The following is a 15114-nucleotide window of genomic DNA, read 5'->3' on the forward strand; positions in this document are numbered from 1 at the left end:
TAAAGAAAAGAATTAACAAAAGTCAAACATTTACCTAAATGACACATGAACTCTATTAAAAAAAACCCTAGTAAAATAACTTAATTCACCATAATTTATTATTATGAAAAGAATATGATTATTTTCATATTTATTTAATTATAATTTATAAATAAATTTTGATCACAAGATTATGAATATATAATATATTTAAAATTTTGTAAAATATTTTTAAATAATAATCTTATATTACCATCGAATTTAATATGAGACTAATTCAATGCTAATAATCTTTTATAATTATTTCAAATAATAATTATCATCCAAGCATTACATAAAATCCAATGATAAATTTGACAGATTTTTTAACGGTGATAAGCGATTTTTCTATAGTAAATTATTGCCGTGGAAGAGTTCTAAAGGTCCACAAATGCTTTAATATTAACCCTTCGATTGAAGTATTAATTAATGTTTAATTTCTTTTTTAAGATAATTTTTTATCTTTTAAAGAATGAATCTATTGCATAATTTTTTACAATAGAATTCCAATAAAAAATAAGGTGAATTTTATGAGTTGTGGTGTTTAAATTATCTAATTTATTTTTATAAATAAAAAATAAAATATTTAAAATTAAAGAAAAAGTTAAGTAGGCATAGTTAATTTCAATTCACAAGTCACAACGACTTTATTAATTGAGTTTAGTAAGAAGTTAATGATAATCAAATATAATATCAACTAACAACTCTAGATTATCAATTTAAATTGGACATTAATGACTTAAGATTGCCTAATTTCTCTATTACAAGTTAAGAATGTAAAAATCTATTCTAAAACTAATTCAAGCATTTTATCAAATACCTATAGTGCATAAACATAAAAGTATCATAAATTGCTACAAGAATTAGTAAAATCTATAACTACTAAATGTAAGAAATTAATAACAGTAACTCAAACAAGTATAAAGAAAACATAAAACAACAAATTATATTAAATAAAATCAAAATCAACAAAAGTCCAAGAAGCTAGAAATTACAAAATAAAGAGATTAACAAGTAAAATTAAGAGAATTGAGATATTAGAACAATAAAAAGTAAAGAAAACTAAATCAAAACAAGAATCAAAACCTAAATCTAAGAAGAATTTAAACTAAAATCTCTACATTCTAGAGAGAAGAGGGAGTTTCTCTCTCTAAAAAAATATCCTAAAACATATTTCTAAGTTACCCTAATTGCTCCTCCTTTGTTCCTTCTTGAGTTTGGCTTGAAATACTTTAGAAATGAGTTGGATTGGACCCAAAAAAACTTGAAATTGCGACCCACATGTTCACTTAAATGAATCACGTGCTGACAGTCATGTGTACACATGAAGCATGTGTACCTGCAAGTTTGTGAATTTCCAAAATCGTACGCGCAACATAAAATTTATGCATAGGCATGACTATGAAATGTTCCAAACTCCTTTTTTTATGAATTCTCTACTCTTGCATGATTTTTACTCATTTATTCAATCCATCCTTACCTTATAAGTCTGAAATCACTCAACAAACACATCAAGACATCGAATGGAATTAAAATAAATTAAATTTAGCGTTTTAAGAGCTTAAAAAATATGTTTTTACTCTTAAGCGCAATTTAAAAAGAAATCACAAAACCATACTATTTCAATGAATAAGTATAAAATAAGTTGATAAAATCCACTTATTTCAATACAAGATAAATTATAAAATTATGATTTATCAATATCCTTTACTAAATTTGGCTTGGTTCAAAAATTAAATTCAATTTTCTATATCCTATTGCAAAATAGACCTTAAATTACGTACGCATTGGAAGATTGATACAATTGTCTATTCAAACAACCCTTTTTTATGTTTTGTGTATTGTTGAAAATAGTAATTTATTTTTATTTATTTATATTATATATATATATCTTTTTTTTAATTAAGAGTAAAAGACTCAAATTTGTAATTTTATAGACGAGCATAAAAAGATTATGTCACTTAATTTATAGTTTGTTTGCATATATATTTAGGTGAATGCTATGGTGCCTATAATGTGGTGCCTATTTACTAAAAAAGGTTAAAAGTTATTATTTTATTTAAAAAATATAAAAATAAATAATTTTTAAAAAATCAAAACTTACTACAAAAAATAAGTTAGACAACATTTAGATAAAAACTCATATAGACACTATAGAATTAGCCATATATTTATCTACGTGTCTGTGGGGATAAGATTGAACGTGTATGAGCAAACATTGAAGGGCACGGATTCGGTACGCAGGAGACGTTTGAGTATCGAAACGCCAAAAATTTGTTTGGCACACCGGTCAGCTAGAAAGTGTCAAATAAAAATATTTGTCTTTTGTGAGTCTTTTTTGCAATTCTTTATAAAATAAAGGGGTCAATTTTTTAATTTTTTAAGTGAATATATTTAACTTAATTATTAAAGTTAGTTATTCTCAGTATTTAATTGACTATTAGTATTGCTTCTCTCTTCTTCTAGGTTCTCTTCCTCTCTTTTCACTGCCGTTGCAAGCACCGCCCCTTCCATTATTTTTCCGTTCGTTGACAACTCCCCGTTCGCTGACAACTGACTGAAACCTCTCCACCGCCTTTCCTACTCGCTCTGTCATCGCGCTGCCAACTCCTTCTCCCCACTCAGTCATGGTGGCTTCGGCATCTTATCCGGCACGTCCGAAGTCCACTGCCCCCACTCCGTCGAAGTCCACTGCTTTACCAAATGTAGCAAGTGTTTCTTCATCTAAACCCCTTGGTTTTGTTTTAACAACCTTCTGCCGCGAAGGGCTAGTGTTCCTCGAGCTAACGCGAACAATAGGATTAGAATTCCTTGACCCACCACCACATCTTAGAGGTAAAGCTTGCTTATAGCGCATCTCACATTTCCATAAAAACCTCTATTTTCTGCTAATTGACCACTATACTCACTAAAATCTGTTTTAGAAAAATGCTCAATACGATCCATGTTATTCCAATTTTTTGAAATCCCTAAAAGCCCCAATACCCCAAATCAAATAAGATTCTAGATTCAGATTACTATTCCAGCATCACAATAACCAAAATATATATAGATACGGTTTCAATTTCAAATCACTGCTAATCTCAGAGTTCAAAATTTTGAAGCAATCCCAGCGATAACCATGAAATGCGCTGCGTGATTCCACTGCATTTCACTTTTTTGCACTTGACTTGTGGACAGTTGACAGGAAGATTTAAAGTTTAAATGAAATTTATGTAATTCCATTTTGAAATGAAAGAATTATACCCAGCTTCAACTCTTCGGCGAACATTGCGGAATAGGGGAGAATGTGGTGGGCGCAACGGAACCAGCCAAAATGCCTCTCACCCTTCTGTGGGCAAATTCTATTTGTTATATTAATTTTATTAACTATGGTCATATGCTTTGGAAAATTAGTTTTTTTAGATTAATTTTATTAATTATAGTTAAAGAGTGTTCGGATTAAAGTTTGTAGACCGGAATTTGTATAGAATTAATTTTGTAAAATTAATTTTAATCAAAACTTAGTTAGTATTAATGTAGTTTATTTTTGACAATTTTTATATTAAAATAAATTATAATAAACTAAATGTTGTTTGAATTATACTATTCAAAATCACTTATAGATAAAAATTACTGAAAAGAGCATAAATTTAAATAATTATTTTATATTATCTTATAATTTTTCTTTAGATATTAAAATAAATTTTAATAGTCTATTTTCTAGTATTTACAGTACTCTTTAGTATTCTAATAGAATTAATAAAATCATAATACAAATAAAAAAAATTTCATACAAAAGAAACAACAAATAAAAAATTCATATTAAACAAAAAATAATAAGAATTTTATAAAAAATAATAATATGCATGAGAGAGCATTAAAAAAATATTATGAAAGCAACAACAAAATTAATCATATAAATAATGAAAAACAAAATTGATAGATAGAAAATAAATTTTAATCTAACGTGAACAAATAAAATTTTTAAGAAAATTAAATGTAGGTGGCTCCAAGTGCTGAATCAAATATGATTCGAATTATTTTGACAGGGACTAATTCAAATTTAAGAGATTAAAATTACTCTTTTTTTAGCTAATTCGAACTAATCTCATTCGAATTACATTAAAATATATTTTTGGGTGATCCATGTTACTATTTTTTGCTTTGATAGAATCACGTAATCTTCTCTTCCATTTGGTTTAATATGGCATTTTTATAACTTACAATAATATAATCTAAGAAATTAATTATTATTTTAGATAATTTTATTAATGAGAAATTAATAATTATGTTAGATTAATTTATTAATTATAGTAATATGTCATGAAAAATTATTAGTTGTTTAGAATGTTAATCACAGTAAGATGTTGTAAAAAATTAATATTTTTTATTAATTAAAAAGCTATAAAAATTAATATTTATTAATTAAACTTTAAAATTTACTACATATATTTTTTTATTTTTAATTTATTTTTCAAGTCAACGATAACACCTATTAATTTAATAAAATTAATCTAAAAAATACTAATTTTTCATAGCATCTTATTATAATTAATACTGTAAATAATTAATAAATTCTTTTGATATATTACTATAATTAATAAAATAAATCTAACAATTATTAATTTCTCATATCATATTATTGTAATTAATAAAATTATTTTATAAATTTACTAATTCTTTGAATTATATTAGTATAATTAATAAAATTACAAAAAAAAAAACAAATTTCCTAAATCATATTATTATATCCTATAAAGTTACTCTAAAAAATTACTAATTTTATTTAAAATCTTACTATATAATTAATAAAACTATTCTATATATTATTTAACTATAATTAACAAAATTAATGTAACAAAATTACTAATTTTCAATATATATTACTATAATTAATCAAATTATTCTAAAAATTATTAATTTAAGATTTAGTGTTTAGGTTTAGGATTTAGAATTTATGGTATAGAATTTAGGATTTAGAATTCAGAGTTTAGGATTTAGAATTTTAGGATTTCTTTTTCTTCTTCTTATCTTTGATATAAGCTTATTCTTTCATTTGAACCCTAGAACTTACTACATATAATTTTTTTATTTTTGATTCATTCCCCAAGTCAACCCTTTCAATTTAATAAAATTAATCTAAAAAATACTATTTTTTTATAACATCTTACTATAATTAATACTCTAAATCATTAATATTTTTTATGACATGTTACTATAATTAACAAAATTAATCTAATAATAAATATAATTAATATTTTTAAATCATACACGTATAGAAATAAATTGGCTACACCCTACGCTTGTACATACTTAATCTAATAATGCCGTCTTCTACATTCATATGATAAGATATTATCCATACAGTATAAAATTAATATAATAATATCACACAATAATATCTAAAAAATAATAATTTTATTAAATATAGTATTCTTTTAAAATAATCATAAATAATACTTATAACAATTCATCCTATATATGGAAACATTTTAAATTAATATGAAAACGTTTTAATTAATAAAATTACTATAAAAATTTACTTATTTTTCGGATCATATTACTTTAATTAATAAAATTACTAAAAAATAACTAATTTCTTAAATTATATTATAGTCCATAAAATTACTCTAAAAAATACTAGTTTCCATAACATCTTACTATAATTAATAAAATTATTCTCGATATTATTTAACTATAATTAATAAAATTAACGTAACAAAATCACTAATTTTTAATATATATATATATATATATATATATATATATATATATATATTATAATTAATTAAGTTACTCAAAATATTGTTAATTTTTCAGAACATTTTACTTTAAAAAAAAGATATGTTTTATATATCTAAATATTACACTTATATTATATATACAAATATCACTCTTAATTTTTTGTTTTTTTATTAGATTTTGTAAAAAAAATAATTTTAAAAAATATTAAAAATATTTTAATTGATAAAATTAAAATATTATATGAATATTTATAAAAATTTTCAAATGTTAGTTTGAATATAACAAAATATATTTATCTTATTTAATAAAAATAAAACACTACTTACCAGAGTTTAGGGTTTAGGATTTGAAAATTGAGAGCTAGAGATTGGGGGTTGAAGTTGGAGGTTTGGTAGGACTGAGCACTTATTGTGGGTATCCGATTACCCGTCCGAACCAAACCAAACCTGTTAAATTGGTTCTGAAATGAATGGGTAATCAGGTCCAACCCAAATTAAATCAATGACTCTCTCTAGTAATTAGTTTGGGTAACGATTTTGGAGTGTAGAATCCAAATCAACCCGTAGATCCGACCATATATTAATTAAATAAATAATAAAAATTTAAAGTATATATATATATGCATTTTAATAGAAAATTTAAAGTGAATTTAATTTTTTTATTTTAAAACACGTTATCATTTACACAAACATAATAATATCTTTTTATAAATTAATTGTTCTTTTTTTACAATTAAATTTACTATAATTTTTATTTTTGGAGGAAAACGTTAATTCATTCCCTCTTTTCTTTTTTTTATCTTTTTTGTTTTAATAAATCAAATAAAATATAAGTATTCTCTAAATTAGAAATAGCCAAAGTTCATTCGAAAAATAATTAATCAAGTTACTTTAAAAATTACTAATTTATAATTTAGAATGTAGTGTTTAGGATTTATGGCCTAAAATCTAAGGTTTAGGACGTAGGATTTAGAATTTAGAATTTTAGGATTTTTTTTTCTTCTTTTCCTTAATATACGTACATCCTTTCATTTGAACTTTAGAATTTACTACGTATATTTTTTTTTATTTATTCTCCAAGTCAACTCTATCAATTTAATAAATTAGTCCAAAAAATACTAATTTTTCATAGCATCTTATTATAATTAATACTCTAAATAATTAATAATTTTTTATAATATATTGCTAATAATTAATAAAATTACTTTATAAATTTACTAATTTCTCATATTATATTATTATAATTAATAAAATAACAAATTTTCTAAATTATATTACCATAACCTATAAAGTTATTCTAAAAAATTACTAATTTCACGTAACATCTTACTATATAATTAATAAAATTATTCTCTATATCATTTAACTATAGTTAATAAAATTAATATAACAAAATTACTATTTTTTAATATATATTACTATAATTAATTAAGTTATTCTAAAAATTACTAATTTAGAATTTAGGGTACAGGTTTAGAGTTTAAGATTTTTGAATTTCTTTCTTAAGAGTCTACTGTTGGCCAATGAGTTGCTGCATGCATAAGGCGGGGTTCAAACTCCCGACACTTACTTAAGCGGACGAGTAAGTAAACTGACCACTCGACCAACTCAAGTTTGTTAGGTCCATTCTTTCATTTGAACTTTAGAACTTACTATATATATATATATATATATATATATATATATATATATATATATATATATATATATATATATATATATTTTTAATTTATTTTTCAAATCAACGGTAACCCTTATTAATTTAATAAAATTAATCTAAAAAATACTAATTTTTCATAGCATCTTATTATAATTAATATCCTAAATAATTAGTAAATTTTTATGACATATTACTATAATTACTAAATTTAATTTAATATAATAATTAATTTTTCATATCATATTAACATAATTAATAAGATTATTTTAAAAATTTTTTAATTTCTTAGATTATATTACTATAATTAATAAAATTATTAAAAAATAACTAATTTTCTAAATTATATTAGTGATAAAATAATTATGAATTTATGATATGATAAAATACTTTTCAAAAAGCTATTCTAATGTTTGACTTCTAAACACCAAATTATTTATTTAAATAGTTTAATTTTTATCTAACCTAATATAATAAAGTATGTTTAAACCTTATTATTATTATTATTACTATTATTATTATTTTATAAAATGTGAAAATATTTTGAAAGATTTTATGAGTACTATAAAGATTTTTAAGTCAATTTATGTAAATCGATTCAAGATACTTTTTATATACTCATGGCATCTTTTAAGGAAATTTTATAAAAAAAAATAATTATTGTAATTATTTATTTTGGGTATGTCTAAAACGAGCACAACAATTACGTACTTATTAGATGTGCCACATTTATATAGACCATTAGATTTGATTAGATGAAAATCAAAGGCTAATATGAAAGAAAAACATTGATGGACTCTAATAAATACAGAATATCCCTAGTACATAAATAAATATTTTAAATGACAATACTTTAATACACACTACTTAAATGGTAACAGAATCTTTCATTCTTAAATAATTAAATACAAAACATATAGATACAAAAATATGAGTATTTTTTATTCAATATGATTAATTATTATGCAAGAAATATTTATGATATTAAAAAATTATATTAAAATAAAATTTAAACTGTAACATAAAAATATAAAATAGTTAAAATTTTATTTTATATTATTTGATAAATAATTAGATTATTATATTCAAAATTTATTAACTAAATAATTTTATTAAAGATATTATTATATAATATAATTTTTCATCAAAATATTTTAAAAATATAATTTATTTAAATTATTATATATAATACATGAAAATATTAACCTTTTTATTTTTCTCAAATTTTGTAAAAAACGGAATAAATAATATAATTCTAAAAACATGCATATCATATTACATATTTACTTATATTAGTAAAACCTAAACTAATCAAGTTTACGTAATTAAAAGTATAAAATATATAAATAAAAAAATAAAAATATTTTAAAAATATTATGACATTTACACTAATTTTTCATATATATATATATATATATATATATATATATATATATAAATTTGGTCAAGTTAAAGAATAAAAAATTTAACTAAAAAATAAAAAGGTACTTGGAAATAATAAAAATAAAAAATAATTTTATTATAAATATATAATTTTAAATATTATATATATGGAACTTTAAATGTTAATTTTAATAAAAAAAATTTATTTTTTGTATTTATATATTTTATATTTTTAATTAAGTAAGTTTGATTAGTTTAGATCTTATTAGTATAAGTAAATATATAATGTGATAGGCATGTATTTAGAATTATGTTATGTTTATTCTGTTTTTTTTTAAATTGAAAAAAAATAAAAAAGGTTAATATTTTCATGTATTATATATAAATGTGCCGCATCCAATAAGCACATAATTATTGTACTTGTTTTAAACATAGTACTCTCTAAAAATAATCATAACTAATACTTATAACAATTCATTCTTATATATGGGAACATTTTAAATTAATATGAGAACGTTTCAATTAATATGGGTGATAGACGGTTTTAATTCAATTCACGTAATTTGAAAAAGAATATAACCATAATAAATTTAAAAATTTTGATAAACAAAATTTAAACGATATATAATTTAAGTTTTAAACCATATATAAATATAGTACTCTTTTAAAATAATCATAAATAATACTTATAACAATTCATTTATGTATATAAGAACGTTTTAAATTAATATGAGAACGTTTCAATTAATATGGGTGATAAACGATTTTAATTCAATTAACGTAATTTAAAAAAAAAATAAAACCATGATAAATTTAAAAATTTTGATAAACAAAATTTAAACGTGTTCATACCCCAACCCAATGTTAAGGGCCCAGGTCCAATCGAAAGGCCTGATCCAATAGATTAAGCCTAGCAAAGCACCCACCTCCATTCTAGAGGTCGGTGTCAACCCCGACTTGGTACGAAGAAGTCGGTTGTGAGATTAGCTGGCAGATAAATACTCATTCAAATGGGAAACCGCCCCTGAAATCTCTCTAACCACTTCATAAAGCCATATCTTAACCTCCTTAAGATAATGGGACGGTTATTATCCTAAAGATACGGCACTACTCCAACGGTGGTTATTGGCTCACCACTATAAGTACACTGACACACCTCAGGTATTCCTAAGTCCAATACTCTCTAAGACCTGCTTACACCCTTGCTAACTTAGGCATCGGAGTGTCTTTGCAGGTACCACCCCCCATTCACACGCGAGCACAAGTCGGACGGAGCCTCCCGAGTTGCGGACCTACCTGGAGTCCTCCTCCATCACTCACTTGGGCCGCCAAACGCCATCCATTGGACTAATCTCCGGTTACCCACCGTAACATTGGCGCCGTTGCCGGGGACCCGAGAGATCATCCCTCGATGGTAGAAAGATCCCATGAAGAAGGCCATGTCGAAACAGATTCTGAGCAAGAGAATCTAGGCATGGGCAATGACAATGAAGACACAGCCCAACATCAAGATAACGACCAACACAGAGAGGGTACCTCTGGAATGAAGAATCCAAAGGTAAACTCCTCAGATGGTCGTGAATCAGAAAAGGGTGGACCATCCCACGTAACTGAATTGATGGGACTAGTCCATAGCCGCCTGGAGCAATTGGAACAAGAGCGGGAGAGGCAAAAGGAAACCGAAAGGTACCTTAAGGAAGAGATGGAACGGCGAAAAGAGTTAGAAAGAAAACTCTTGCAGCTAGAATCCTCTCTCAAGAACTCCCGCGACGAAGGAGAAGATCAACTCCCAGGCGGAGAAGATCCTTTCAGCGAGGACATAATGAGGGCAAAAGTTCCAACGAACTTCAAAAGCCCTGATATGGACCTCTATGATGGAACTACGGATCCAAAGCATCATCTTAGCAACTTCAAAAGCCGGATGTATCTAGCTGATGCCTCCGACGCTACGAGATGCAAGGCTTTCCCGACCACTTTATCGAAAGCAGCGATGAAGTGGTTCGATAGCCTCCCCCCGAGATCCATTACTAGTTTTGAAGACCTCTCCAGGAAATTCTTGATGAGGTTCTCAATTCAGAAGGATAAAGTAAAACATGCACCGAGCCTCCTGGGAGTAAAACAGGAGGTCGGAGAGTCTCTACGAACCTACATGGAAAGGTTCAATAAGGCATGTTTAGAGATCCAAGACCTGCCCACAGAGGCAGTAATAATGGGGTTAGTCAACGGACTTAGAGAAGGCCCCTTCTCACAGTCCATATCTAAAAGGCACCCCGTTTCTCTAAGTGATTTACAAGAAAGGGCCGAAAAGTACATCAACATGGAAGAGAATGCCAAATTAAGAGACCTGAGTTCACGACCTACTTCCTCCTCTAGGGAAAGGGAAAGGGAAGTCAGGAAGAAGGAAGAACCCGTCTCGAAAGGCCAGAAAGTATCACTCTTATACTCCTCTAAAGACTTCTATAGTGGATGTATACAGAGAGATCTGCAACACTGAAAGGCTGCCAACCCCAAGACCTATTAAAAACAAAAAAGGGGGAAGTCGCAGCGAGTATTGCGAGTACCATAAAATATATGGTCACTCCACCAACGACTGTTACGACCTCAAAAATGTGATAGAAAAGCTTGCTAGAGAAGGTCGGCTTGGCAGATATCTCTTGGAGAGGTCGGACACCCATGGAAAGAGAAAGAGAGAGGATATGGATAGGAGAGATCCTCCACCACAAACCCCTGAGAGACACATCCACATGATCTCAGGAGGATTTGCGGGAGGTGGAGTCACCAAATCTTCTCGCAAAAGACATCTGAAGAGAGTCTATCAGGTCGGGGATGAGACACCCGACCTCCCCACTATCTCATTTACAAAAGAAGAGGGGCAAGGGATAATCCCCGGGCATGATGATCCCGTGGTGATAACTATGATCCTAGCTAATGCCCATCTCCACAGAACCCTAGTAGATCAAGGAAGCTCGGCGGACATCCTTTTCAAGCCCGCTTTCGACAAACTAGGGTTAGATGAAAAAGAGTTGAGAGCTTACCCCGACACTCTATATGGGTTAGGGGATACGCCAATAAAGCCACTGGGATTTTTACCCCTTCACACCACCTTCGGAAAAGGGGAAAAATCAAGGACTCTGAGTATAGACTTTATAGTCATCGATGAAGGGTCAGCCTACAATGCCTTAATTGGCAGAACTACCCTTAATCGACTTGGAGCAGTAGTGTCAACCCCTCACCTCTGCATGAAATTCCCGACTCCAGGAGGAATAGCAACGGTGAGGGGAGACCAAAAATTGGCAAGGAAGTGCTACAACGAAAGCCTGAATCTGAGAGGAAAGGGCAAAGAAGTCCACACCATAGAGTTAGGTGGGACAAGGACAAGAGAAGAGCTACGACCCCAGCCGGTGGAAAAACCGAGGAGATACAAATCGGTAAAGAGGAAGGCAAAACGACTTACATAGGAGCCAACCTAGGGGAAACCCTGAAACAAAGGTTGGGTGAACTCCTAAAAACTAATTCCGACCTCTTCGCCTGGAAGGCTTCCGACATGCCCGGGATTGATCCCGAGCTCATGTCTCATAGGCTCTCGGTTTACCCAGGGTCCCGACCTGTACAGCAAAGAAGACGCAAGCTCGGCCCAGAGAGGGCCTCCATAGTAGAAGAGCAAGTACAGGCGCTCCTGGAAGCCGGCTTTATCAGAGAGGTCAAATACCCAACATGGCTAGCCAATGTAGTGCTAGTCAAAAAACAAAATGGTAAATGGAGGATGTGCGTCGACTATACCGACCTGAATAAGGCCTGTCCTAAGGACCCTTATCCCTTACCAAGTATTGATACCCTGGTGGACTCCAGCTCAGGGTACCAATACCTATCATTCATGGACGCCTACTCGGGATATAACCAAATCCCGATGCATGAACCCGACCAAGAGAAAACATCGTTCATCACACCAAAAGCCAACTATTGTTACGTGGTCATGCCATTCGGATTAAAGAATGCAGGAGCCACGTACCAAAGGCTGATGAACAAAGTGTTTTCCCCCCATCTAGGGAGCTTAATGGAGGTGTACGTCGACGACATGTTAGTAAAAACCAAGCAAGAAGTCGACCTCTTAACCGACCTCTCACAAGTCTTCAACACTATAAGGTTGCATGGGATGAGACTAAATCCCGCAAAATGCGCCTTCGCAGTAGAAGCAGGAAAATTTCTAGGGTTCATGCTAACACAAAGAGGGATTGAGGCCAATCCCGACAAGTGCAGAGCCATCCTAGAAATGAAAAGTCCGACTTGTTTGAGAGAGGTTCAACAGCTCAACGGCCGACTTGCAGCCCTCTCCAGGTTTTTGGCAGGATCAGCACTAAAATCCCTTCCATTATTCTCCCTATTAAGGAAGGGATGCCAGTTTGAATGGACTCCGGAATGTGAGGAGGCGTTCCAAGAGTTCAAAAAATTCTTGAGCCAACCTCCCATCTTAACCCGACCAGCACCGGGAAAAGACCTCGTCCTATACTTATCCGTCGCAAACAGGGCTGTCTCATCAGCCCTGATCAGAGAAGACGAGATCGGGCAACACCCGGTCTATTTTACCAGCAAGGTTCTACAAGGTCCTGAACTAAGGTACCACAAACTAGAGAAGTTTGCTTACTCCTTAGTAATAGCCTCAAGAAGGCTAAGACCTTACTTCCAGGCTCACACAATAAGAGTCCGTACGAACCAGCCCATGAAGCAAATCCTTCAAAAGACGGATGTTGCAGGGAGAATGGTTCAATGGGCGATAGAGCTCTCCGAGTTCGATTTGAGATACGAAACTCGGACTGCAATTAAAGCCCAGTGCCTCGCCGACTTCATCGCAGAATACGCAGGTGAACAAGAGGAAAAACCAACTACATGGGAACTCTATGTAGACGGGTCCTCCAACAAAACAGGGAGCGGCGCAGGCATAATATTGGTAGATGGAAAAGGAACCCAGTTAGAGGTCTCCTTAAAATTTGAATTTCTAGCTTCAAACAATCAGGCAGAATATGAAGCCTTGATTGCAGGATTAAAGCTAGCAGAAGAAGTTGGCGCCACAAAGGTGACAATCTATAGCGACTCACAAGTGGTGACTTCCCAAATAAGTGGAGAGTATCAGGCAAAGGACCCCAATATGAAGAAATACTTGGAAAAAACCTTGGAACACCTCGGGCGCTTTGCGGAAACCGAGGTTAAGCACATAACTCGGGACCTAAATAGCAGAGCTGACGCCCTATCCAAATTAGCAAGTACCAAACCCGGAGGGAACAATAGAAGCCTGATCCAGGAAACCCTCCAAGAGCCCTCGGTATCAAAAACAGAGGATCAACAAAAGGTACTTGAGGTAGTCGGCCTAAATCTCGGATGGATGAACCCCCTCGTCGAATACCTGAAGTTCGACATCCTCCCCAAAGAGGAGAAAGAGGCTAAAAAGATCCGAAGGGAAGCACAACATTATACTTTGGTGAGAAATGTCCTTTACAGAAGAGGGATATCAACGCCATTACTAAAGTGCGTACCGACCTCAAGAACCACCGAGGTGTTGGAGGAAGTACATAGTGGGATCTGCGAAAACCATCTCGGAGCGAGGTCATTGGCCAGAAAAGTGATCCGAGCAGGATTCTATTGGCCGACCTTGCAGAAAGATGCAACAGACTTTGTGAAAAAATGCCAGCCATGTCAGATGCATGCAAATTTCCACGTGGCTCCACCAGAAGAGCTCATCAGTATAACTTCCCCCTGGCCTTTTGCAAAATGGGGAATGGATCTGTTAGGTCCTTTTCCCCAAGCACCAGGGCAAGTCAAATACCTGATCGTGGGAATAGATTACTTCACAAAGTGGATAGAAGCAGAACCACTAGCTACTATCACCGCTCAAAAAAGTCGCAGGTTCCTCTACAAAAACATTATCACAAGGTATGGAATACCTTATTCCATCACCACAGATAATGGGACCCAGTTCACCGACGCCTCCTTCAGAAGTTTGGTAGCCAGTATGAAAATCAAACACCAGTTCACCTCGGTAGAACACCCACAAGCTAATGGGCAAGCCGAGGCAGCTAACAAAGTCATACTGGCAGGACTGAAGAAGAGATTACAGGAAGCAAAGGGAGCTTGGGCTGACGAGCTCCCCCAAGTGCTATGGGCTTATAGGACAACTCCCCAATCCGCCACAGGAGAAACACCTTTTTCGACTAGTGTACGGCGTAGAAGCCATGATTCCTATAGAAATCAGTGAGCAAAGCCCAAGGGTAATTCTCCATGATGAGGTCGGAAATGTACAGGGGCACAAAGAGGAGCTCGACTTGCTCCCCGAAGTCC

This window comes from Arachis stenosperma, chromosome 7, assembly GCF_014773155.1.
Source record: "Arachis stenosperma cultivar V10309 chromosome 7, arast.V10309.gnm1.PFL2, whole genome shotgun sequence".
Taxonomy (NCBI): Eukaryota; Viridiplantae; Streptophyta; class Magnoliopsida; order Fabales; family Fabaceae; genus Arachis; species Arachis stenosperma.